Source organism: Dendrobates tinctorius, unplaced genomic scaffold (genome assembly GCF_039654945.1).
Source record: "Dendrobates tinctorius isolate UK_male_01 unplaced genomic scaffold, ASM3965494v1 ptg000421c, whole genome shotgun sequence".
Classification (NCBI taxonomy): Eukaryota; Metazoa; Chordata; class Amphibia; order Anura; family Dendrobatidae; genus Dendrobates; species Dendrobates tinctorius.
The window spans coordinates 492026-517500 of NW_027362085.1; the positions used below are offsets into that span (position 1 = coordinate 492026).

Sequence of the window (25475 nt, forward strand, 5' to 3'; positions counted from 1 at the left end):
TTCTCAACATCCTGTCTTACCATTTCATCATTTTCATCCTGTAAAAATCCTATAGCATCTTTGACTTTTCTTTTACTTTTGACATATCCCCAAAATCCTTTATTATTGCTTTTGACATCTCTTGCAAGCCTCAATTCATTTTCAGCTTTAGCTAATCTGATTTGTGCCCTGCAGGTTCTGCAGACAGAATTATATTCTTCTTTAGATATGCCTCCGTCTTTCCATTTTATAAACATTTTTTTCTTCCTTTTTAGCATGTGCTTAAGTTCTGTGTTCATCCATCCTGGTTTCCTTAAATGCTTCCTATTCTTCCCTCTTTTCGGAATTGTTAACAACTGTGCTTTGAGAATTTCATTTTTCAAGATTTCCCATCCTTCCTGGACATTTTTGTCTTTAAGGATATCCAGCCATTGGATCCCTCCAATTCTCTTTCTGAATCCCTTAAAATCTGCCTTTCTGAAATCTAACCTTGACGTCTGAGTCTTCACAGGTCTTCCGCCTCTAGTTATCCAAAATTCTAAAATAGCATGGTCGCTACCTCCTAGGGTCCCAGCCACTTTTACCTCCTCAACCATTTCCTCCCTGTTTATAAGGATTAGATCCAAGGTAGCAGTTCCCCTTGTTTTCTCCCTTACCTTTTGGAAGATAAAGTTGTCAGCAAGAGAGGATAAGAATTTCCTTGACCTGTTAGTTTTGCCTGAGAGAGATTCCCAACAAATGTCTGGATAGTTGAAATCTCCCATGACAACTATGTCATATTTTTTGGAGAACTTGGCCATTTGATGCATAAAGAGTTCATCCATATCTTCAGCTTGCACAGGCGGCCTGTAGTAAATGCCTACAATGGTGTCCTTTCCATTGTACTGTCCTTGTATTCTTACCCAAACAGTTTCCACAGAACTCCCAGTCTCTGAAGCTTCAATCTCTGTGCAGATATACGCGTTTCTAACATACAATGCGACACCCCCTCCTCGTTTATCAAGTCTGTTTCTTGCAAATAAGTTGTATCCTTCTAGTCTTGTATTCCAATCATGTGTATTGTCCCACCAAGTTTCGGTGATTCCAATTACATCATATTTCTTTTCCTGTGTTAGTAGTTCCAATTCTCCTTGTTTGTTGCCCATGCTTTGTGCATTAGTATAGAAACATTTTAGTTTGTGATTGGTTTCTCTTTCTCCAATATTTTTATTAATTAGATTCTTTCGTCTTTGTTCTTCCTTTCCACTTCTAATAGCAGAGTTCTCAATAGCATTTGTCAGGTGTATGGCTTTTTCTGGTCTTTTGCTTCCCTTCCCATGTTGTTCTAGTTTAAAGCTCTCCTTACAAGTGTAGCAAGGCGACTTCCAAATACCTGCTTTCCAGTCTTCGTAAGGTGCACCCCATCTCTAGCAAGTAGTCCATCGTATAAGTAGTTCACTCCGTGATCCAGAAATCCAAATCGTTGCTGACGGCACCATCGACGTAGCCAGTTGTTCACCTGCAGAATCTTATTCCACCTCCTTGTTCCATGGCCATCCACTGGGAGGATGGAAGAGAAGACCACCTGCGCTCCCAGTTCTTTTACTTTCTTGCCTAAGTCTTCAAAGTCTCTGCAGATGGTTACCAGGTCGTTTCTTGCGGTGTCATTTGTTCCCACATGTAGTAGCAGGAATGGATAGTCATCTGTAGGTCTGAAGAGTCCTGATATCCTGTCAGACACATCTTTAATTTTTGCACCTGGAAGACAGCACATTTCTCTTGAAGTTATATCCGGTCTGCAGATAGCGGCCTCTGTTCCTCTCAACAGGGAATCCCCCATGACCACCACTCTCCGTTTCTTCTTCACAACATTTTTCTTTCTCCATCTAGGAGGACTCTGAAGGCGTACAAGGTTGCTGTTTGTTGGCAAAGTCTTATCCTGATGTGTTTCGTCATCGTTTTCCTGCGTGAGAGCCTGGTACTGGTTTCTGAGCAGTATGGGTGCTGACTGCCTCCTGATCCTCCTGCTTCTCTGGGTCACATGTCTCCATTCCTCTGTTTATTCAGGTGCACTTCGAATTTCTTCTCTTTCTGTAACATGAAGAGATAATTCTGCTCTGTCCAAGAACTCTTCACCTTCCTTAATGATCTTCAACGTAGCTAACCTCTCTTCGAGATTTTGCAACTTTTCCTCCAACAGGGTCACAAGCTTGCATTTGTGGCAAGAGAAGTTTGGCTTTTCCACTGGTAAATCTGTAAACATGTAGCAAGAAATGCAGCTCACCAAATGGCTCCTGGCCTCTTCCATCTTGAGATTTCTTAAAAATGATGAAAGATGAGCAAAAATTTTTCCGATTTCCTCTTTTCAGCTGCAACGGCCAAAACCCAGTGATCGTTGAGCTCACGGAGACTCTTCACTTATCCCAGAAGGCACTGGGAATATGCAAATGATCTCCTCAAGACTCTTCCCCTGGAACACTTAGACACTGTCAAAAACACACATGCTTGCCAAAAGCAAAAAAGGGTAGAAATAATCACATTGGTAAAAGTAATGCTCATTAAACCAGCAATAGAATATGCTAACTAATGCTAATTAAGCCAACAATATACGTTTGTGATCAAAATAAAGAAAAGACACATGTTTCTGCCCGGGATCAAAACAGGGAACTTTCAGGAGGATGGCAAACAGGACAATCACTACACTACAGTAACCAGACAAGAGCGTTTACTGTGGTCATGGCAAGCATTAAAGATCAAGCACTCATTGTCAAAAGCGCTAGTTTGCAAGAGAAACGCTGTGTTTCTGCCCAGTTTCGAAGTGAGGACCTTCCGCGTGTAAAGCGAACATGATACACGCTACACTACAGAAACCAACCAATTCAAAAAAACAAAAAGTGCTGTGGTCATGACAAGCAATAAAAAACAAGCACTGAAAGTCAAAAAGATCGTTTTCCAAGAGAAAAGCTGTGGTTCTGCCCAGTTTCGAACTGGGGACCTTTCGCGTGTGAGGTGAACGTGATAGCCTCTACACTACAGAAACCAGAAGCAAGTGCTTACTGTGGTGACAACAAGCAATCGAGATCAAGAACTGAAAGTCAAAAGCTTGGATACCAAAGGGTAACATCGTGTTTCTGCCCAGTTTCGAACTGGGGACCTTTCGCGTGTTAGGCGAACGTGATAACCACTACACTACAGAAACCAGCTGCGGAAGGTTACTGTGGTCATGACGAGCCATCGAGAACAAAGACTCAACGTCAAAAGCTTTAGCATCAACGCCTAATGTCATGCTTCTATCCAGTTTCGAACTGAGGACCTTTCGTGTGTAAAGCAAACGTGATAACCGCTACACTACAGAAACCAACCGATTCAAAGAAAAACAAAAAATGCTGTGGTCATGGCAAGCAATAAAGAACAAGCACTGAAAGTCAAAAATATCGTTTTCCAAGAGAAAAAAAAGCTGTGTTTCCGCCCAGGTTCGAACTGGGGACCTGTCACGTGTGAGGAGAACGTGACAACCACTACACTTCAGAAACTCCATGCAAAGCTAAAGATGTTTAAACATGCTGAAATGAACTTGAAAAAGAAAAAAACAGCCAGCCAAAGTCAAGAGGTCTTCCTCTATGTCTGAAGACAGGACAAAGTGCATTTTGCAACACAGGAACCTTTCATTTGTCAGGCTATTGGAGAAAAAGAACAAACAGGGAAACAAAACCATGCTCCACAAAACATTCTCATGCCTTTGTCCAAAAGCCAAAAAGAAAAAGCACCTAGATGCCTGCTTTCGCACCATGATCCTATCAGGTGTTACTTGAATTAGGAACACTTAGACACTGTCAAAAACACACATGCTTGCCAAAAGCAAAAACGGGTAGAAATAATCACATTGGTAAAAGTAATGCTCATTAAACCAGCAATAGAATATGCTAACTAAGGCTAATTAAGCCAACAATATACGTTTGTGATCAAAATAAAGAAAAGCCACATGTTTCTGCCCGGGATCAAAACAGGGAACTTTCAGGAGGATGGCAAACAGGACAATCACTACACTACAGTAACCAGACAAGAGCGTTTACTGTGGTCATGGCAAGCATTAAAGATCAAGCACTCATTGTCAAAAGCACTAGTTTGCAAGAGGAACGCTGTGTTTCTGCCCAGTTTCGAACTGAGGACCTTTCGCATGTAAAGCGAACGTGATAACCGCTACACTACAGAAACCAACCGATTCAAACAAACAAAAAATGCTGTGGTCATGGCAAGCAATAAAGAACAAGCACTGAAAGTCAAAAAGATCGTTTTCCAAGACAAAAAGCTCGTTTTCCAAGACAAAAGCTGTGTTTCTGCCCAGTTTCGAACTGGGGACTTTTCGCGTGTGAGGCAAACGTGATAACCGCTACACTACAGAAACCGGATGCAAGCGCTTACTGTGGTGACAACAAGCAATCGAGATCAAGAACTGAAAGTCAAAAGCTTGGATACCAAAGGGTAACAGCGTGTTTCTGCCCAGTTTCGAACTGGGGACCTTTCGCGTGTTAGGCGAACGTGATAACCACTACACTACAGAAACCGGCTGCGGAAGGTTACTGTGGTCATGACGAGCCATCGAGAACAAAGACTCAACGTCAAAAGCTTTAATATCAACGCCTAATGTCATGCTTCTATCCAGTTTCGAACAGAGGACCTTTCGCGTGTGAGGTGAACGTGACAACCACTACACTTCAAAAACTCCATGCAAAGATAAAGATGTTTAAACATGCTGAAATGAACTTGAAAAAGAAAAAAACAGCCAGCCAAAGTCAAGAGGTCTTCCTCTATGTCTGAAGACAGGACAAAGTACATTTTGCAACACAGGAACCTTTCATTTGTCAGGCTATTGGAGAAAAAGAAAAAACAGGGAAACAAAACCATGCTCCACAAAACATTCTCATGCCTTTGTCCAAAAGCCAAAAAGAAAAAGCACCTAGATGCCTGCTTTCGCACCATGATCCTATCAGGTGTTACTTGAATTAGGAACACTTAGACACTGTCAAAAACACACATGCTTGCCAAAAGCAAAAACGGGTAGAAATAATCACATTGGTAAAAGTAATGCTCATTAAACCAGCAATAGAATATGCTAACTAAGGCTAATTAAGCCAACAATATACGTTTGTGATCAAAATAAAGAAAAGCCACATGTTTCTGCCCGGGATCAAAACAGGGAACATTCAGGAGGATGGCAAACAGGACAATCACTACACTACAGTAACCAGACAAGAGCGTTTACTGTGGTCATGGCAAGCATTAAAGATCAAGCACTCATTGTCAAAAACGCTAGTTTGCAAGAGGAACGCTGTGTTTCTGCCCAGTTTCAAACTGAGGACTTTTCACGTGTAAAGCGAACGTGATAACCGCTACACTACAGAAACCAACCGATTCAAACAAACAAAAAATGCTGTGGTCATGGCAAGCAATAAAGAACAAGCACTGAAAGTCAAAAAGATCATTTTCCAAGAGAAAAAGCTGTGTTTCTGCCCAGTTTCGAACTGGGGACCTTTCGCGTGTGAGGCGAACGTGATAACCGCTACACTACAGAAACCGGATGCAAGCGCTTACTGTGGTGACAACAAGCAATCGAGATCAAGAACTGAAAGTCAAAAGCTTGGATACCAAATGGTAACAGCGTGGTTCTGCCCAATTTCGAACTGGGGACCTTTCGCGTGTTAGGCGAACGTGATAACCACTACACTACAGAAACCGGCTGCGGAAGGTTACTGTGGTCATGACGAGCCATCGAGAACAAAGACTCAACGTCAAAAGCTTTAATATCAACGCCTAATGTCATGCTTCTATCCAGTTTCTAACTGGGGACCGTTCGCGCGTGAGGTGAACGTGACAACCACTACACTTCAGAAACTCCATGCAAAGCTAAAGATGTTTAAACATGCTGAAATGAACTTGAAAAAGAAAAAAACATCCAGCCAAAGTCAAGAGGTCTTCCTCTATGTCTGAAGACAGGACAAAGTGCATTTTGCAACACAGGAACCTTTCATTTGTCAGGCTATTGGAGAAAAAGAACAAACAGGGAAACAAAACCATGCTCCACAAAACATTCTCATGCCTTTGTCCAAAAGCCAAAAAGAAAAAGCACCTAGATGCCTGCTTTCGCACCTTGATCCTATCAGGTGTTACTTGAATTAGGAACACTTAGACACTGTCAAAAACACACATGCTTGCCAAAAGCAAAAACGGGTAGAAATAATGATATTGGTAAAAGTAATGCTCATTAAACCAGCAATAGAATATTCTAACTAAGGCTAATTAAGCCAACAATATACGTTTGTGATCAAAATAAAGAAAATCCACATGTTTCTGCCCGGGATCAAAACAGGGAACTTTCAGGAGGATGGCAAACAGGACAATCACTACACTACAGTAACCAGACAAGAGCGTTTACTGTGGTCATGGCAAGCATTAAAGATCAAGCACTCATTGTCAAAAGCACTAGCTTGCAAGAGGAACGCTGTGTTTCTGCCCAGTTTCGAACTGAGGACCGTTCGCGTGTAAAGCGAACGTGATAACCGCTACACTACAGAAACCAACCGATACAAACAAGCAAAAAATGCTGTGGTCATGGCAAGCAATAAAGAACAAGCACTGAAAGTCAAAAAGATCGTTTTCCAAGACAAAAAGCTCGTTTTCCAAGACAAAAGCTGTGTTTCTGCCCAGTTTCGAACTGGGGACTTTTCGCGTGTGATGCGAAAGTGATAACCGCTACACTACAGAAACCGGAAGCAAGCGCGTACTGTGGTGACAACAAGCAATCGAGATCAAGACCTGAAAGTCAAAAGCTTGGATACCAAAGGGTAACAGCATGTTTCTGCCCAGTTTAGAACTGGGGACCTTTGGTGTGTTAGGCGAACGTGATAACCACTACACTACAGAATCCGGCTGCGGAAGGTTACTGTGGTCATGACGAGCCATCGAGAACAAAGACTCAACGACAAAAGCTTTAATGTCAACGCCTAATGTCATGCTTCTATCCAGTTTCGAACTGGGGACCGTTGGCGTGTGAGGTGAACTTGACAACCACTACACTTCAGAAACTACATGCAAAGATAAAGATGTTTAAACATGCTGAAATGAACTTGAAAAAGAAAAAAACAGCCAGCCAAAGTCAAGAGGTCTTCCTCTATGTCTGAAGACAGGACAAAGTGCAGTTTGCAACACAGGAACCTTTCATTTGTCAGGCTATTGGAGAAAAAGAACAAACAGGGAAACAAAACCATGCTCCACAAAACATTCTCATGCCTTTGTCCAAAAGCCAAAAAGAAAAAGCACCTAGATGCCTGCTTTCGCACGTTGATCCTATCAGGTGTTACTTGAATTAGGAACACTTAGACACTGTCAAAAACACACATGCTTGCCAAAAGCAAAAACGGGTAGAAATAATCACATTGGTAAAAGTAAAGCTCATTAAACCAGCAATAGAATATGCTAACTAAGGCTAATTAACCCCTTCACCCCCAAGGGTGGTTTGCACGTTCATGACCAGGCCAATTTTTACAATTCTGACCACTGTCCCTTTATGAGGTAATAACTCTGAAACGCTTCCATGGATCCCGGTGATTCTGACATTGTTTTCTCGTGACATATTGTACTTCATGTTAGTGGTAAAATTTCATTCAAATAACTTGCGTTTATTTGTGAGAAAAACGGAAATTTGGCGAAAATTTTGAAAATTTTGCAATTTTCCAACTTTGAATTTTTATGCCCTTAAATCACAGAGATACGGCACACAAAAAACTTGATAACTAACATTTCCCACATGATTACTTTACATCAGCACAATTTTGGAACCAAAATTTTTTTTTGTTAGGAAGTTATAAGGGTTAAAATTTGACCAGCAATTTCTCATTTTTACAACACCATTTTATTTTTAGGACCACATCACATTTGAAGCCACTTTGAGGGGTCTATATGATAGAAAATACCCAAAAGTGACACCATTCTAAATACTGCACCCCTTAAGGTGCTCAAAACCACATTCAAGAAGTTTATTAACCCTTTAGGTGCATCACATGAAATTTTTTGAATATTTTAAAAAAAATGAACATCTAACTTTTTTTCGTAAAAAAAATACTTCAGGTTCAATTTTTTTTATTTTACCAAGGGTAACAGGAGAAATTGAACTGCAAAAGTTATTGTGCAGTTTGTCCTGAGTACGCAGATACCTGATATGTGGGGGGGAACGACTGTTTCGGCGCATGGCAGAGCTCAGAATGGAAGGAGCGCAGTTTGACTTTTTCAATGCAAAATTGGCTGGAATTCAGATTGGACGCCATGTCACGTTTGGAGAGTCCCTGATGTACCTAAACAGTGGAAACCCCCTACAAGTGACCCCATTTTGGAAACTAGACCCCCCAAGGTACTTATCTAGATGTGTGGTGAGAACTTTGAACCCCCATGGGCTTCACAGAAGTTTATAACATAAAGCCATACAATTAAAAAATCATATTTTTTTCCACAAAAATGATCTTTTCACCCTCAATTCTTATTTTCCCAAGGGTAACAGGACCCTAAAAGTTATTGTGCAATTTGTCCTGAGTACGCTGATACCCCACATGTGGGGGTAAACCACTATTTGGGCGCATGGCAGAGCTCGGAAGGGAAGCAGCGCCACTTGACGTTTTTGGCTGGAATTGAGATCGGACACCATGTCGCGTTTGGAAAACCCCTGATGTACCAAAACAGTGGAAACCCCCCACAAATGACACCATTTTGGAAAATAGACCCCCTAAGGAACTTATCTAGATGTGTGGTGAGAACTTTGACCCCCCCAGTGCTTCACAGAAGTTTACAACGCCCGGGCGTGAAAATAAAAAATTCGTATTTTTTCCACAAAGATGATCTTTTAGTCACCATTTTTTTATTTTCCCAAGGGTACCAGGAGAAATTGGACCCCAAAAGTTGTTGTCCAATTTGTCCTGAGTATGCTGATACCCCATATGTGGGAGAAAACTACTGTATGGGCACACGTCGGGGCTCGGAAGGGAAGTAGTGACGTTTTGGAATGCAGACTTTGATGGAATGGTCTGCGGGTGTCATGTTGCCTTTGGAGAGCCCCTAATGTACCTAAACAGTGGAAACCCCCCACAAATGACACCATTTTGTAAACTAGACCCCCCAAGGAACTTATCTAGATGTGTGGTGAGCACTTTGACCCCCCCAGTGCTTCACAGAAGATTACAGCGCCCGGGCGTGAAAATAAAAAATTCGTATTTTTTCCACAAACATGATCTTTTAGTCACCATTTTTTTATTTTCCCAAGGGTACCAGGAGAAATTGGACCCCAAAAGTTGTTGTCCAATTTGTCCTGAGTATCAATACCCCATATGTGGGAGAAAACTACTGTATGGGCACACGTCGGGGCTCGGAAGGGAAGTAGTGACGTTTTGGAATGCAGACTTTGATGGAATGGTCTGCGGGTGTCATGTTGCCTTTGGAGAGCCCCTAATGTACCTAAACAGTGGAAACCCCCCACAAATGACACCATTTTGTAAACTAGACCCCCCAAGGAACTTATCTAGATGTGTGGTGAGCACTTTGACCCCCCCAGTGCTTCACAGAAGTTTACAACGCCCGGGCGTGAAAATAAAAAATTCGTATTTTTTCCACAAACATGATCTTTTAGTCACCATTTTTTTATTTTCCCAAGGGTACCAGGAGAAATTGGACCCCAAAAGTTGTTGTCCAATTTGTCCTGAGTATGCTGATACCCCATATGTGGGAGAAAACTACTGTATGGGCACACGTCGGGGCTCGGAAGGGAAGTAGTGACGTTTTGGAATGCAGACTTTGATGGAATGGTCTGCGGGTGTCATGTTGCCTTTGGAGAGCCCCTAATGTACCTAAACAGTGGAAACCCCCCACAAATGACACCATTTTGTAACCTAGACCCCCCAAGGAACTTATCTAGATGTGTGGTGAGCACTTTGACCCCCCCAGTGCTTCACAGAAGTTTACAACGCCCGGGCGTGAAAATAAAAAATTCGTATTTTTTCCACAAACATGATCTTTTAGTCACCATTTTTTTATTTTCCCAAGGGTACCAGGAGAAATTGGACCCCAAAACTTGTTGTCCAATTTGTCCTGAGTACGCTGATTTCCCATATGTGGGAGAAAACTACTGTATGAACACACGTCGGGGCTCGGAAGGGAAGCAGTGACGTTTTGGAATGCATACTTTGATGGAATGGTCTGCGGGTGTCATGTGCGTTTGGAGAGCCCCTGATGTACCTAAACTATTGAAACTCCCCACAAGTGACCCCATTTTGGACACTAGACCCCCACGGAACTTTTCTAGATGTGTGGTGAGCACTTTGAACCCCCAAGTGCTTCACAGAAGTTTATAACGCTCGGACGTGAAAATAAAAAAATCATTTTTTTCCACAAAAATGATATTTTTGCCCCCAATTTTTTATTTTCCTAAGGGTAACAGGAGAAATTGGACCCCAAAAATTGTTTTGCAATTTGTCCTGAGTAGGCTGATACCCTACATGTGGGGGTAAAACACTGTTTGGGCGCATAGCAGAGCTTGGAAGGGAAGGAGCACCATTTGACTTTTTCAACTCAGAATTGGCTGGAATTGAGATCAGACGCCTTGTTGCATTTGGAGAGCCCCTGATGTGCCCAAACAGTGGAAACCCCCAATTCTAACTCCAACCCGAACCCCAACACGCCCCTAACCCTAGCCCTAACCCTAGCCCTAACCCTAGCCCTAGCCCTAACCCTAGCCCTAACCCTAGCCCTAACCCTAGCCCTAGCCCTAGCCCTAGCCCTAGCCCTAACCCTAACCCTACCCTAACCCTACCCCAACACACCCCTAGCCCTAACCCTAATGGAAAAATGGAAATAAATACATTTTTTTATTTTATTATTTTTCCCTAACTAAGGGGGTGATAACGGGGGGTTTGATTTACTATTTATGGCGGTTTTTATGTTTGGCGGCTGTCGCACGCTAAAAGACGCTTTTTATTGTAAAAATAGTTTTTGCATCACCACATATTGAGAGCTATAATTTTTCCGTATTTTGATCCACCGAGTCATGTGAGGTCTTATTTTTTGCGGGACGAGTTGACGTTTTTATTGGTACCATTTTCGGGCACGTGAAATTTTTTGATCGCTTTTTATTCCGATTTTTGTGACGCAGAATGAACAAAAACCAGCGTTTCATGAATTTCTTTTGGGGGGGGTGCGTTTACACCGTTCCGCGTGCGGTAAAATTGATAAAGCGGTTTTATTCTTCGGGTCAGTACGGTTACAGCGATACCTCATTTAGGTCGTTTTTTTATGTTTTTGTCAGTTTTATGCAATGAAAACTATTTTATATAAAAAATAATTATTTTTGCATCGCTTTATTCTGCGAGTTATAACTTTTTTATTTTTTTGCTGATGATGCTGTGTGACGGCTTGTTTTTTGCGGGACAAGATGACGTTTTCAGCGGTACCATGGATATTTATATGCGTCTTTTTGATCGCGCGTTATTGCACTTTTTGTTTGGCGGTATGAAAATAAATCATTATTTTTTGCTTCGTTTTTTATTTTTGTTTTTTAAGGGGTTCGCTAAAGGGGTTAACTATTGGGACAGTTTTATAGGGCAGGTCGTTACGGACGCGGCGATACCTAATATGTGTACTTTTATTGTTTTTTTTTTTATTATTTTCAAAAAATGAATTTATTGGGGAATATTTTTTTTTTTTTTTACTAATTTATTTGGCGATTTTTTTTAATTTATTTTTACACTTTTTTTTAATATTTTTTTTAACTTTATTACATAGTCCCAGGTGGGACATCACTGTCCTGTGACAGATCGCTGATCTGTCACATCACAGATCACTGTGACAGATCAGCAATCTGTCACAGGCAGTGCACAAGGCTTCCTCATGCATGCGCTTTGCAGGCACTGAGGAAGCCAGCTTCCCCAGGCCCCCGAAGGCCCCCGTCGCCATCTTGGATTCGGGGGCCTGGAGGAAAGGAGCCCCCCGCAGCAGCGCTGCACATTGCGCTGCCGTGGGGGGCTCAGGGAAGCACGGAGGGAGCCCCCTCCCTGCCGATGCTTCCCTTTAACCCCCGGTACACCGCGATCATGTTTGATCGCGGTGTGCAAGGGGTTAACGTGTCGGGGGCGGTCCGTGACCGCCCCTGACACATTGTGCCGGGTGTCAGCTGTGATAATCAGCTGACACCCGGCCGCGATCAGCGGCGCTCACCACGTGGGCGCCGCTGATCGCGGTAGACATACTATCCCGTCCCCGGTCATACGGGCCCGGGTACTGTGGACGGGATAGTACGTCTCATGTCAGGAAGGGGTTAAGCCAACAATATACGTTTGTGATCAAAATAAAGAAATGCCACGTGTTTCTGCCCGGGATCAAAGCAGGGAACTTTCAGGAGGATGGCAAACAGGACAATCACTACACTACAGTAACCAGACAAGAGCGTTTACTGTGGTCATGGCAAGCATTAAAGATCAAGCACTCATTGTCAAAAGCACTAGTTTACAAGAGAAACGCTGTGTTTCTGCCCAGTTTCGAACTGAGGACCTTTCGCATGTAAAACGAACATGATAACAGCTACACTACAGAAACCAACCAATTCAAAACAACAAAAAATGCTGTGGTCATGGCAAGCAATAAAGAACAAGCAATGAAAGTCAAAAAGATCATTTTCCAAGAGAAAAGCCTTGTTTCTGCCCAGTTTCGAACTGGGGACCTTTCGCGTGTGAGGCAAACATGATAACCGCTACACTACAGAAACCAGAAGCAGGTGCTTACTGTGGTGACAACAAGCAATCGAGATCAAGAACTGAAAGTCAAAAGCTTGGATACCAAAGGGTAACAGCGTGTTTCTGCCCAGTTTCAAACTGTGGACCTTTCGCGTGTTAGGCAAACGTGATTACCACTACACTACAGAAACCGGCTGCAGAAGGTTACTGTGGTCATGACGAGCCTTCGAGAATAAAGACTCAACGTCAAAAGCTTTAATATCAACTCCTAAGGTCATGCTTCTATCCATTTTCGAACTGTGGACCTTTCTCGTGTTAGGCGAACGTGATAACCACTACACTACAGAAACCGGCTGCGGAAGGTTACTGTGGTCATGACGAGCCATCGAGAACAAAGACTCAACGTCAAAAGCTTTAATATCAACGCCTAAGGTCATGCTTCTATCCATTTTCGAACTGGGGACCGTTCACGTGTAAGATGAACGTGACAACCACTACACTTCGGAAACTACGTGCAAAGCTAAAGATGTTTAAACTTGCTGAAATGAACTTGAAAAAGAAAAAAACATCCAGCCAAAGTCAAGAGGTCTTCCTCTATGTCTGAAGACAGGACAAAGTGCATTTTGCAACACAGAAACCTTTCATTTGTCAGGCTATTGGAGAAAAAGAACAAACAGGGAAACAAAACCATGCTCCACAAAACATTCTCATGCCTTTGTCCAAAAGCCAAAAAGAAAAAGCACCTAGATGCCTGCTTTCGCACCTTGATCCTATCAGGTGTTACTTGAATTAGGAACACTTAGACACTGTCAAAAACACACATGCTTGCCAAAAGCAAAAACGGGTAGAAATAATCACATTGGTAAAAGTAATGCTCATTAAACCAGCAATAGAATATGCTAACTAATGCTAATTAAGCCAACAATATACGTTTGGGATCAAAACAAAGAAAAGCCACATTTTTCTGCCCGGGATCAAAACAGGGAACTTTCAGGAGGATGGCAAACAGGACAATCACTACACTACAGTAACCAGACAAGAGCGTTTACTGTGGTCATGGCAAGCATTAAAGATCAAGCACTCATTGTCAAAAGCGCTAGTTTGCAAGAGAAACGCTGTGTTTCTTCCCAGCAGGGCTGCCATTAGGAATTTCAGGGCACCATACTGTAAAAATGTTTGGACCCCCTTGAGACTCCGTCCAGGCTCCACTCCAGCCCTGCCTCCACCCCTCAAGAGTCCCACTACCCACTCTTGGAAAAACTCCACTTCTGCACCACGTCCTCAACAATCACACATTAACATTTCCCAGATCATACATATAGCCAGCAGCTTTTGTTCTGGCCAAAAGAATTTTAAGCCGCCACCACAACAAGGTAGACTCTTTTGGATGAGCTCTACTGTACTGTAACTTATTAATCATTTGTTAAAATACCCAATACTCTGTTTAGGTATATTTTTCTTTTTCTTTAACCCCTTCACTACCAAGGGTGGTTTGCACGTTAACTACCGGGCCCATTTTTACAATTCTGACCACTGTCCCTTTATGAGGTAATAACTCTGAAACGCTTCCATGGATCCCGGTGATTCTGACATTCTTTTCTCGTGACATATTGTACTTCATGTTAGTGGTAAAATTTCATTCATATAACTTGCGTTTATTTGTGAGAAAAACGGAAATTTGGCGAAAATTTTGAAAATTCCGCAATTTTCCAACTTTGAATTTTTATGCCCGTAAACCACAGAGATATGGCACACAAAAAACTTAATAAGTAACATTTGCCACATGTTTACTTTACATCAGCACAATTTTGGAACCAAAATTTTTATTTGTTAGTAAGATATAAGGGTTAAAAGTTGACCAGCGATCTCTCATTTTTGCAACACCATTTTATTTTTACGGACTACATCACATTTGAAGCCACTTTGAGGGGTCTATATGATAGAAAATACCCAAAAGTGACACCATTCTAAAAACTGCACCCCTTAAGGTGCCACATTCACAAACCACATTCAAGGAGTTTATTAACCCTTCAGGTGCGTCACAGGAATTTTTTGAATATTTAAAAATAATTAACATTTAACTTTTTTTCACAAAAAAAATTACTTCAGGTTCAATTTTTTTTATTTTACCAAGGGTAACAGGAGAAATTGGACTGCAAAAATTATTGTGCAATTTGTCCTGAGTACGCTGATACCTGATATGTGGGAGGGAACCACTGTTTCGGCGCATGGCAGAGCTCAGAATGGAAGGAGCGCCGTTTGACTTTTTCAATGCAAATTGGCTGGAATTCTGATCGGACGCCATGTCGCGTTTGGAGAGCCCCTGATGTACCTAAACAGTGGAAACCCCCCACAAGTGACCCCATTTTTGAAACTAGACCCCCCAAAGAACTTATCTAGATGTGTGGTGAGAACTTTGAACCCACAAGGGCTTCACAGAAGTTTATAACGCCCAGGCGTGAAAATAACAAAACATTTTTTTTCCACAAAAATGATATTTTTGCCCCAAAATTTTTATTTTCCTAAGGGCAACAGGAGAAATAGGACCCCAAAAGTAGTTTTGCAAATTGTCCTGAGTAGGCTGATACCCCATATGAGGGGGTAAAACACTGTTTGGGTGCATGGCAGAGCTTGGAAGGGAAGGAGCACCATTTGACTTTTTCAACGCAGAATTGGCTGGAATTGAGATCAGACGCCATGTTGCGTTTGGAGAGCACCTCATGTACGCAAATAGTGGAAACCCCCAATTCTAACCCTAGCCCTAACCCTAGCCCTAACCCTAACCCTAGCCCTAACCCTAGCCCTAACCCTAACCCTAACCCTAGCCCTAACCCTAGCCCTAGCCCTAACCCTAGCCCTAATGGGAAAATGGAAATAAATACATTTTTTTAATTTTATTATTTTTCCCTAACTAAGGGGGTGATAACGGGGGGTTTGATTTACTATTTATGGCGGTTTTTATGTTTGGCAGCTGTCGCACGCTAAAAGACGCTTTTTATTGTAAAAATAGTTTTTGCATCACCACATATTGAGAGCTATAATTTTTCCATATTTTGACCCACCGAGTCATGTGAGGTCTTATTTTTGGCGGGACGAGTTGACGCTTTTATTGGTATCATGTTTGGGCATGTGACATTTTTTGATTGCTTTTTATTTCGTTTTTTGGGACGCAGAATGAACAAAAACCAGCGTTTCATGAATTTCTTTTGGGTGGTGCGTTTATGCCGTTCCGGGTGCGGTAAAATTTATAAGGCAGTTTTATTCTTCGGTTCAGTACGGTTACAGCGATACCTCATTTAGGTCATTTTTTTATGTTTTGGCGCTTTTATGCAATGAAAACAATTTTATATAAAAAATAATTATTTTTGCATCACTTTATTCTGCGAGCTATAACTTTTTTATTTTTTCGCTGATGATGCTGTATGGTGGCTTGTTTTTTGCTGGACAAGATGACGTTTTCAGCGGTACCATGGATATTTATATGCGTCTTTTTGATCGCGCGTTATTGCACTTTTTGTTCGGCGGTAGGATAATAAATCATTATTTTTTGCTTCGTTTTTTATTTTTATTTTTTAAGGGGTTCACTTAAGGGGTTATCTATTGGGACAGTTTTATAGGGCGGGTCGTTACGGACGCGGCGATACCAAATATGTGTACTTTTATTGTTTTTGGGTTTTTTTATTTGCAAAAAATGAATTTTTTGGGGAATATTTTTTTTTTTTTTTTGAATTTATTTAGCGATTTTTTTTTTATTATTTTTACACTTTTTTTAATTTTTTTTTTACTTTATTACAATGTCCCAGGGGGGACATAACTGTCCTGTGACAGATCGCTGATCTGTCACATCACAGATCACTGTGACAGATCAGCGATCTGTCACAGGCACTGCACAGGCTTCCTCATGCCTGCGCTTTGCAGGCACTGAGGAAGCCAGCTTCCTGCAGGCCCCCGGAGGTCCCCGTCGCCATATTGGATCCGGGGACCTGCAGGGAAAGAGCCCCCCGCAGCAGCGCTGCACATTGCGCTGCCGTGGGGGGCTCAGGGAAGCACGGAGGGAGCCCCCTCCCTGCCGATGCTTCCTTTTAACCCCCGGTACACCGCGATCGTGTCCGTCCCTGACACATTGTGCCGGGTGTCAGCTATGATAATTAGCTGACACTCGGCCGCGATCAGCGGCGCTCACCACGTGGGCGCCGCTGATCGCGATGACGTAATATTCCGTCCATGGTAATTAGGTCCAGGGTCACATGGACGGAATATTACGTCAATTGTAGGTAAGGGGTTAAGGAAATGAGTCACATACTTTTTTAAAAAATAATTGAAACCAGATTGTGATTTTTTTTATAATCTGTATTTCTGATTGTAGATTATTGTATTGTTTTCTGTACATGTATGAAGCTGTCGGTGGATATCGATCTGCGCTCGGACCGCAGTACATGGACGGGCCGCCGGTCTCCTGACTAGAACTCAGCAGCCTCACAGCATGTATGAGGATGCAGGCCAGGAGATCGGCGCCCAGTCCATGCACCGCAGTGCGAGCGCAGAACAATCAAATATAGAAAGCTCAAAGTGTGTGTGTGTATGTCCGGGATAGGCATCTGCACCGTCGCAGCTACAGCCACAAAATGTCACACGTCACACGTCTGGACCCGAGAGTGTCCTAGGCTATGTTGTGAGGCAAAATTTTAACCCCGTGCGTTCCAATTCACCAATTTTGCCCCTATCTACATAATGAGGAAAAAGTGTGTGCGCGTCAAGCCCCGCCCCTCATTGTGATGTTATAATGCCCCTATTTGCATACTGGGGAACCAGTGTGTGCGCATCAAGCCCCGCCCCTCATTATGATGTCACTATGGTTGACTATGGGATGGAGGATGTGTGATGGGTATATGGGCACCGGACTATGGGATGGAGGATATGTATGATGGGTATATGGGCATGGGACTATGGGATGGAGGATATGTATGATGGGTATATGGGCATGGGACTATGGGATGGAGGATATGTATGATGAGTATATGGGCATGGGACTATGGGATGGAGGATATGTATGATGGGTATATGGGCACGGGACTATGGGATGGCGGATAATTATAATTTGCTATAACTAACCACAGTTAGTTACTATGCCCGGGCAGCGCCGGGCTCTTCAGCTAGTTTCCCAAATAAAGATGTTTCCCAGTCATATATACCCACTTTTTATTTTTCCATCAATATGGCCGTGTGAGGGCTTGTTTTTTGCAGGACGAGTTGTACTTTTGAATGACATGATTGGCTTTATCAAATAGCGTACTCGAAAATGGGAAAAAAATTCAAAGTGCGTTGAAATTGAAAAAAGTGGAATTCTAGAATTTTTTTGGTCGTCTCAGCAGCCTCCCATCTCCACACGTCAGCAGCCTCCCATCTCCACACGTCAGCAGCCTCCCATCTCCTCACCTCAGCAGCCTCCCATCTCTTCAGCAGCCTCCCATCTCCTCACCTCAGCAGCCTCCCATCTCCACACCTCAGCAGCCTCCCATCTCCTCTCCTCAGCAGCCTCCCATCTCCACACCTCAGCAGCCTCCCATCTCCACACCTCAGCAGCCTCCCATCTCCTCTCCTCAGCAGCATCCCATCTCCTCTCCTCAGCAGCCTCCCATCTCCTCACCTCAGCAGCCTCCCATCTCCTCACCTCAGCGGCCTCCCATCTCCTCACCTCAGCAGCCTCCCATCTCCTCACCTCAGCAGCCTCCCATCTCCTCAGCAGCCTCCCATCTCCTCAGCAGCCTCCCATCTCCTCACCAGCCTCCATCTCCTCACCTCAGTAGCCTCCCATCTCCTCTCCTCAGCAGCCTCCCATCTCCACACGTCAGCAGCCTCCCATCTCCACACCTCAGCAGCCTCCCATCTCCTCACCTCAGCAGCCTCCCATCTCCACACCTCAGCAGCCTCCCATCTCCACACCTCAGCAGCCTCCCATCTCCTCTCCTCAGCAGCCTCCCATCTCCACACCTCAGCAGCCTCCCATCTCCACACCTCAGCAGCCTCCCATCTCCTCTCCTCAGCAGCCTCCCATCTCCTCTCCTCAGCAGCCTCCCATCTCCTCTCCTCAGCAGCCTCCCATCTCCTCAGCAGCCTCCCATCTACTCATCAGCCTCCATCTCCTCACCTCAGTAGCCTCCCATCTCCTCTCCTCAGCAGCCTCCCATCTCCTCTCCTCAGCAGCCTCCCATCTCCTCACCTCAGCAGCCTCCCATCTCCTCAGCATCCTTCCATCTCCTCACCAGCCTCCATCTCCTCACCTCAGAAGCCTCCCATCTCCTCTCCTCAGCAGCCTCCCATCTCCACACCTCAGCAGCCTCCCATCTCCACACCTCAGCAGCCTCCCATCTCCTCACCTCAGCAGCCTCCCATCTCCTCAGCAGCCTCCCATCTCCTCACCAGCCTCCATCTCCTCACCTCAGTAGCCTCCCATCTCCTCTCCTCAGCAGCCTCCCATCTCCACACGTCAGCAGCCTCCCATCTCCACACCTCAGCAGCCTCCCATCTCCACACGTCAGCAGCCTCCCATCTCCACACCTCAGCAGCCTCCCATCTCCTCTCCTCAGCAGCCTCCCATCTCCTCAGCAGCCTCCCATCTCCTCACCTCAGCAGCCTCCCATCTCCACACCTCAGCAGCCTCCCATCTCCTCTCCTCAGCAGCCTCCCATCTCCACACCTCAGCAGCCTCCCATCTCCACACCTCAGCAGCCTCCCATCTCCTCTCCTCAGCAGCCTCCCATCTCCTCTCCTCAGCAGCCTCCCATCTCCTCTCCTCAGCAGCCTCCCATCTCCTCAGCAGCCTCCCATCTCCTCTCCTCAGCAGCCTCCCATCTCCTCTCCTCAGCAGCCTCCCATCTCCTCAGCAGCCTCCCATCTCCTCACCAGCCTCCATCTCCTCTCCTCAGTAGCCTCCCATCTCCTCTCCTCAGCAGCCTCCCATCTCCTCACCTCAGCAGCCTCCCATCTCCTCAGCAGCCTCCCATCTCCTCACCAGCCTCCCATCTCCTCTCCTCAGCAGCCTCCCATCTCCACACCTCAGCAGCCTCCCATCTCCTCACCTCAGCAGCCTCCCATCTCCTCAGCAGCCTCCCATCTCCTCACCAGCCTCCATCTCCTCACCTCAGTAGCCTCCCATCTCCTCAGCAGCCTCCCATCTCCTCACCAGCCTCCATCTCCTCACCTCAGTAGCCTCCCATCTCCTCTCCTCAGCAGCCTCCCATCTCCACACCTCAGCAGCCTCCCATCTCCACACCTCAGCAGCCTCCCATCTCCTCTCCTCAGCAGCCTCCCATCTCCACACCTCAGCAGCCTCCCATCTCCTCACCTCAGCAGCCTCCCATCTCCTCACCTCAGCAGCCTCCCATCTCCTCACCTCAGCAGCCTCCCATCTCCTCACCTCAGCAGCCTCCCATCTCCTCACCTCAGCAGCCTCCCATCTCCTCACCTCAGCAGCCTCCCATCTCCACACCTCAGCAGCCTCCCATCTCCACACCTCAGCAGCCTCCATCTCCTCACCTCAGCAGCCTCCCATCTCCTCACCTCAGCAGCCTCCCATCTCCTCACCTCAGCAACCTCCCATCTCCTCAGCAGATTGCCATCTCCTCACCTCACTCCCCTCTGCAACTTCCTGCAAGTCCTGGCACACTGCCCACCTCCTCTGCCTCTGCCGATTTCAGCATCTTCTGTCTCCCAGAAACATGACATGTTGCTGCTCTGCTGGAGAATGAAGAAGAGCGCGCAGTGTGTCACATGACCTGCGTCAGGACCATGATGCACTTGGTCCTGCTGCTGCTTTAAAGGTACAGCACTGAATTCTGGCCGCCGCATTCACTAACAACACTGTAGGTGTATCTTTAAATCACCGCGGTGTTGTTAGGTATCTGGCTTGCAGCGGCCATGACCTATTGCACCTGTAGCCCAAACAGCAGTATCAAGAGAGGAGGGCCCAGCCTGCCAGCGCTTCCGGGCCTCTCCTTTTGCTACTGTTCATGGGGCCCCATACAGTAGTAAGGGCAGTAATGCCCTGATGGCGGCCCTGCTGCCCAGTTTCGAACTGAGGACCTTTCGCGTGTAAAGCGAAAGTGATAACCGCTACACTACAGAAACCAACCGATTCAAAAAAAACCAAAAAATGCTGTGGTCATGGCAAGCAATAAAGAACAAGCTCTGAAAGTCAAAAAGATCGTTTTCCAAGAGAAAAGCAGTGTTTCAGCCCAGTTTCGAACTGAGGACCTGTCACGTGTGAGGCGAACGTGATAACGGCTACACTACAGAAACCGGATGCAAGCACTTACTGTGGTGACAACAAGCAATCGAGATCAAGAACTGAAAGTCAATAGCTTGGATACCAAAGGGCAAGGCTAGTTTAAAAAACGCATAAAAAAGCATACAGATGCTGCGTTTTTTTCAAGCATTATTATGAGCATGCATGAAAAAATGCAGCGTTTTTATGCGTTTGTATGCGTTTTTAGTGCGTTTTTACCGCGTTTGCGTTTTTTTCCAACATTAGGTGGCCTCTCACACTAACCCAAACCATGACTTTACTAACCCTAACCCTGACCCTAACCCTAACCCTGACCCTGACCCTAACCCTAACCCTGACCCTAACCCTGACCCTAACCCTGACCCTGACCCTAACCCTAACCCTAACCCTGACCCTAACCCTAACCCTAACTCTTAACCAAACCATACCCTGATCCTAACCCTAACCCTAACCCTGACCCTGACCCTAACCCTAACCCTTAACCAAACCATACCCTGATCCTAACCCTAACCCTGACCCTGACCCTAGCCCTGACCCTAACCCTAACCCTAACCCTTAACCAAACCATACCCTGATCCTAACCCTAACCCTGACCCTGACCCTAACCCTAACCCTTAACCAAACCATACCCTGATCCTAACCCTGACCCTGACCCTAACCCTAACCCTAACCCTAAACCCCCTTAACTAACCCTAACTCTAACCCAAACCCCTAAATTCCATTGTCTAAACTAATGGTAAAAAAAAAAACGCATGTGCAAAAAAAGCATACATAAGCATGCCAATGCGCACATATGCTCACCATAGACTTAAAATGGGTGTCTTGCTGTAAAAAAATGCATTGCGCGTGCATGCATTGTTTTGAGGCAAGTCGGACGCTCAAAAAATGCAACAGGTTGCATTTTGTGCGCCCGAGCGCATACCGCAAAAAAACGCATGCGCGGTAAAAAGAGTACAAACGCATGTGTATGCGCACATAAGCGCATCCCATGCAAAGTATAGGAGAAAAAAAATGCATGCGCTATTTAGCGCTAAAATACCGCGAAAAAAAACGTAAATGTGAAACCAGCCTATCAGCGTGTATCTGCCCAGTTTCGAACTGGGGACCTTTCGCGTGTGAGGCGAAAGTGATAACCGCTACACTACAGAAACCTGATGCAAGTGCTTACTGTGGTGACAACAAGCAATTGAGATCAAGAACTGAAAGTCAAAAGCTTGGATGCCAAAGGGTAACAGCGTGTTTCTGCCCAGTTTCGAACTGGGGACCTTTCGCGTGTTAGGCGAACGTGATAACCACGACACTACAGAAACCGGCTGTGGAAGGTTACTGTGGTCATGACGAGCCATCGAGAACAAAGACTCAACGTCAAAAGCTTTAATATCAACGCCTAATGTCATGCTTCTATGCAGTTTCGAACTGGGGACCGTTCGCGTGTGAGGTGAACGTGACAACCACTACACTTCAGAAACTCCATGCAAAGCTAAAGATGTTTAAACATGCTGAAATGAACTTGAAAAAGAAAAAAACATTCAGCTAAAGTCAAGAGGTCTTCCTCTATGTCTGAAGACAGGACAAAGTGCATTTTGCAACACAGGAACCTTTCATTTGTCAGGCTATTGGAGAAAAGGAACAAACAGGGAAACAAAAACATGCTCCACAAAACATTCTCATGCCTTTGTCCAAAAGCCAAAAAGAAAAAGCACCTAGATGCCTGCTTTCGCACCTTGATCCTATCAGGTGTTACTTGAATTAGAATCATAGAGTTGAAAGGGACCTCCTGGGGCATCTGGTCCAACCCCCTGCTCAAAGCAGGATTCGCTAAATCATCCCATTCAGATATCTGTCCAGCCTCTGTTTGAAGACTTCCAATGAAGGAGAACTCACTACTTCTCGTGTCAGCCTGTTCCACTCATTGATCACTCTAACTGTCATCAAGTTTTTTCTAATATCTAATCTGTGTCTCCTCCCATTCAGTTTCATCCCATTGCTTCTAGTCTTTTCTTGTGCAAATGAGAATAAAGTTGATCCTTCTACAATGTGACAGCCCTTTAGATATTTGTAGACAGCTATTAAGTCTCCTCTCAGTCTTCTCTTTTGCAAACTAAACATTCCCAAATCCTGCAACCTTTCCTCATAAGACAGGGTTTGCAGACCGGTCACCATTCTGGTCGCTCTTTTCTGAACTTGCTCCAGTTTGTTGATGTCTTTTTTAAAATGTGGTGCCCAAAACTGGACACAATATTCCAGATGAGGTCTGACCAAAGAGGAGTAGAGGGAAATAATGACTTCACGTGATCTAGACTGTATGCTTCTGTTAATACATCCTAGATTTGCATTTGCCTTTTTTGCTGCTGCATCACACTGTTGACTCATATTCAGTCTGTGATCTATTAGTATACCCAAGTCTTTTTCACATGTGCTGTCACTTAGCCCTATTCCTCCCATTCTATATATGCTTTTTTCATTTTTATTGCCCAGATGTAGTACTTTGCATTTCTCCCTGTTAAAAACCATTCTGTTAGTTGCTGCCCACTTCTCCAGTTTATTTAAATCTTTTTGAATCCTCTCTCTCTCTTCTCTAGTATTAGCTATCCCTCCTAGCTTTGTGTCATCAGCAAATTTAATCAGTTTACCCTCAATTCCTTCATCTAAATCATTGATAAAGATGTTGAACAATACAGGGCCCAGGACAGAGCCCTGTGGTACCCCACTTGAGACATTCTTCCAACTGGATGTGCAGCCATTTACGACCACTCTTTGGGTCCGATCACTAAGCCAGTTATGAATCCACCTAACAGTTGCCTTGTCCATTCCATACTTAGTCATTTTTTCAATAAGGATTGTATGAGAGACTTTGTCAAATGCTTTGCTGAAGTCAAGATATACTATATCTACAGCATTTCCTTGATCCACCCAATCAGTGATACCGTCATAGAAGGAAATTAAGTTAGTCTGACATGACTTATTAGTTAGAAACCCATGCTGACTCTGTTTAATCACTTCATTCTTATCCAGGTACTGACATACATGTTGTTTAATAATTTGTTCAAAGATCTTTCCTGGTATAGAAGTCAGACTCACCAGCCTATAGTTGCCTGGGTCCACCTTCTTCCCCTTTTTGAAGATAGGAACAACATTTGCTCTTCTCCAGTCTTCTGGCACTTCTCCTGTTCTCCAAGAATTTTCAAAGATTATGGAGAGGGGTTCAAAAATTTCTTCTGCTATCTCCTTCAGTACTCTGGGGTGTAATTCATCTGGACCTGGAGACTTGAATTCATTTAGGTTAGCTAAGTGTTTTCTCACTATCGTTCTGTTTATAGATATCCTGGATTCTTCTATTCCCTTAATAGCACAGTGAATAACAGTTGATGTTACATTTCCTTTCTGAGAGAAAACAGATGCAAAATAGGAATTTAAAAGTTCAGCCTTCTCAACATCCTGTCTTACCATTTCATCATTTTCATCCTGTAAAAATCCTATAGCATCTTTGACTTTTCTTTTACTTTTGACATATCCCCAAAATCCTTTATTATTGCTTTTGACATCTCTTGCAAGCCTCAATTCATTTTCAGCTTTAGATAATCTGATTTGTGCCCTGCAGGTTCTGCAGACAGAATTATATTCTTCTTTAGATATGCCTCCCTCTTTCCATTTTATAAACATTTTTTTCTTCCTTTTTAGCATGTGCTTAAGTTCTGTGTTCATCCATCCTGGTTTCCTTAAATGCTTCCTATTCTTCCCTCTTTTCGGAATTGTTAACAACTGTGCTTTGAGAATTTCATTTTTCAAGATTTCCCATCCTTCCTGGACATTTTTGTCTTTAAGGATATCCAGCCATTGGATCCCTCCAATTCTCTTTCTGAATCCCTTAAAATCTGCCTTTCTGAAATCTAACCTTGACGTCTGAGTCTTCACAGGTCTTCCGCCTCTAGTTATCCAAAATTCTAAAATAGCATGATCGCTACCTCCTAGGGTCCCAGCCACTTTTACCTCCTCAACCATTTCCTCCCTGTTTTATAAGGATTAGATCCAAGGTAGCAGTTCCCCTTGTTTTCTCCCTTACCTTTTGGAAGATAAAGTTGTCAGCAAGAGAGGATAAGAATTTCCTTGACCTGTTAGTTTTGCCTGAGAGAGATTCCCAACAAATGTCTGGATAGTTGAAATCTCCCATGACAACTATGTCATATTTTTTGGAGAACTTGGCCATTTGATGCATAAAGAGTTCATCCATATCTTCAGCTTGCACAGGCGGCCTGTAGTAAATGCCTACAATGGTGTCCTTTCCATTGTTCTGTCCTTGTATTCTTACCCAAACAGTTTCCACAGAACTCCCAGTCTCTGAAGCTTCAATCTCTGTGCAGATATACGCGTTTCTAACATACAATGCGACACCCCCTGCTCGTTTATCAAGTCTGTTTCTTGCAAATAAGTTGTATCCTTCTAGTCTTGTATTCCAATCATGTGTATTG

General features: G+C 44.2%; 7 non-coding genes across 7 annotated transcripts; all 7 read right to left on the reverse strand.

Moving 5' to 3' along the window:
• Positions 1-3084: 3084 nt before the first annotated feature.
• On the reverse strand, positions 3085-3157 carry TRNAV-AAC (transfer RNA valine (anticodon AAC)). The gene has a single exon. It is a non-coding gene; the product is annotated as a tRNA-Val (tRNA).
• Positions 3158-4100: 943 nt separating this feature from the next.
• TRNAV-UAC (transfer RNA valine (anticodon UAC)) lies at positions 4101-4173 on the reverse strand. The gene has a single exon. It is a non-coding gene; the product is annotated as a tRNA-Val (tRNA).
• Positions 4174-4449: 276 nt separating this feature from the next.
• TRNAV-AAC (transfer RNA valine (anticodon AAC)) lies at positions 4450-4522 on the reverse strand. The gene has a single exon. It is a non-coding gene; the product is annotated as a tRNA-Val (tRNA).
• Positions 4523-5460: 938 nt separating this feature from the next.
• On the reverse strand, positions 5461-5533 carry TRNAV-CAC (transfer RNA valine (anticodon CAC)). The gene has a single exon. It is a non-coding gene; the product is annotated as a tRNA-Val (tRNA).
• A 927-nt stretch (positions 5534-6460) lies between these two features.
• Positions 6461-6533, reverse strand: TRNAV-UAC (transfer RNA valine (anticodon UAC)). The gene has a single exon. It is a non-coding gene; the product is annotated as a tRNA-Val (tRNA).
• Positions 6534-12681: 6148 nt separating this feature from the next.
• On the reverse strand, positions 12682-12754 carry TRNAV-CAC (transfer RNA valine (anticodon CAC)). The gene has a single exon. It is a non-coding gene; the product is annotated as a tRNA-Val (tRNA).
• A 9330-nt stretch (positions 12755-22084) lies between these two features.
• TRNAV-CAC (transfer RNA valine (anticodon CAC)) lies at positions 22085-22157 on the reverse strand. Its single transcript has one exon. It is a non-coding gene; the product is annotated as a tRNA-Val (tRNA).
• Positions 22158-25475: the final 3318 nt, after the last annotated feature.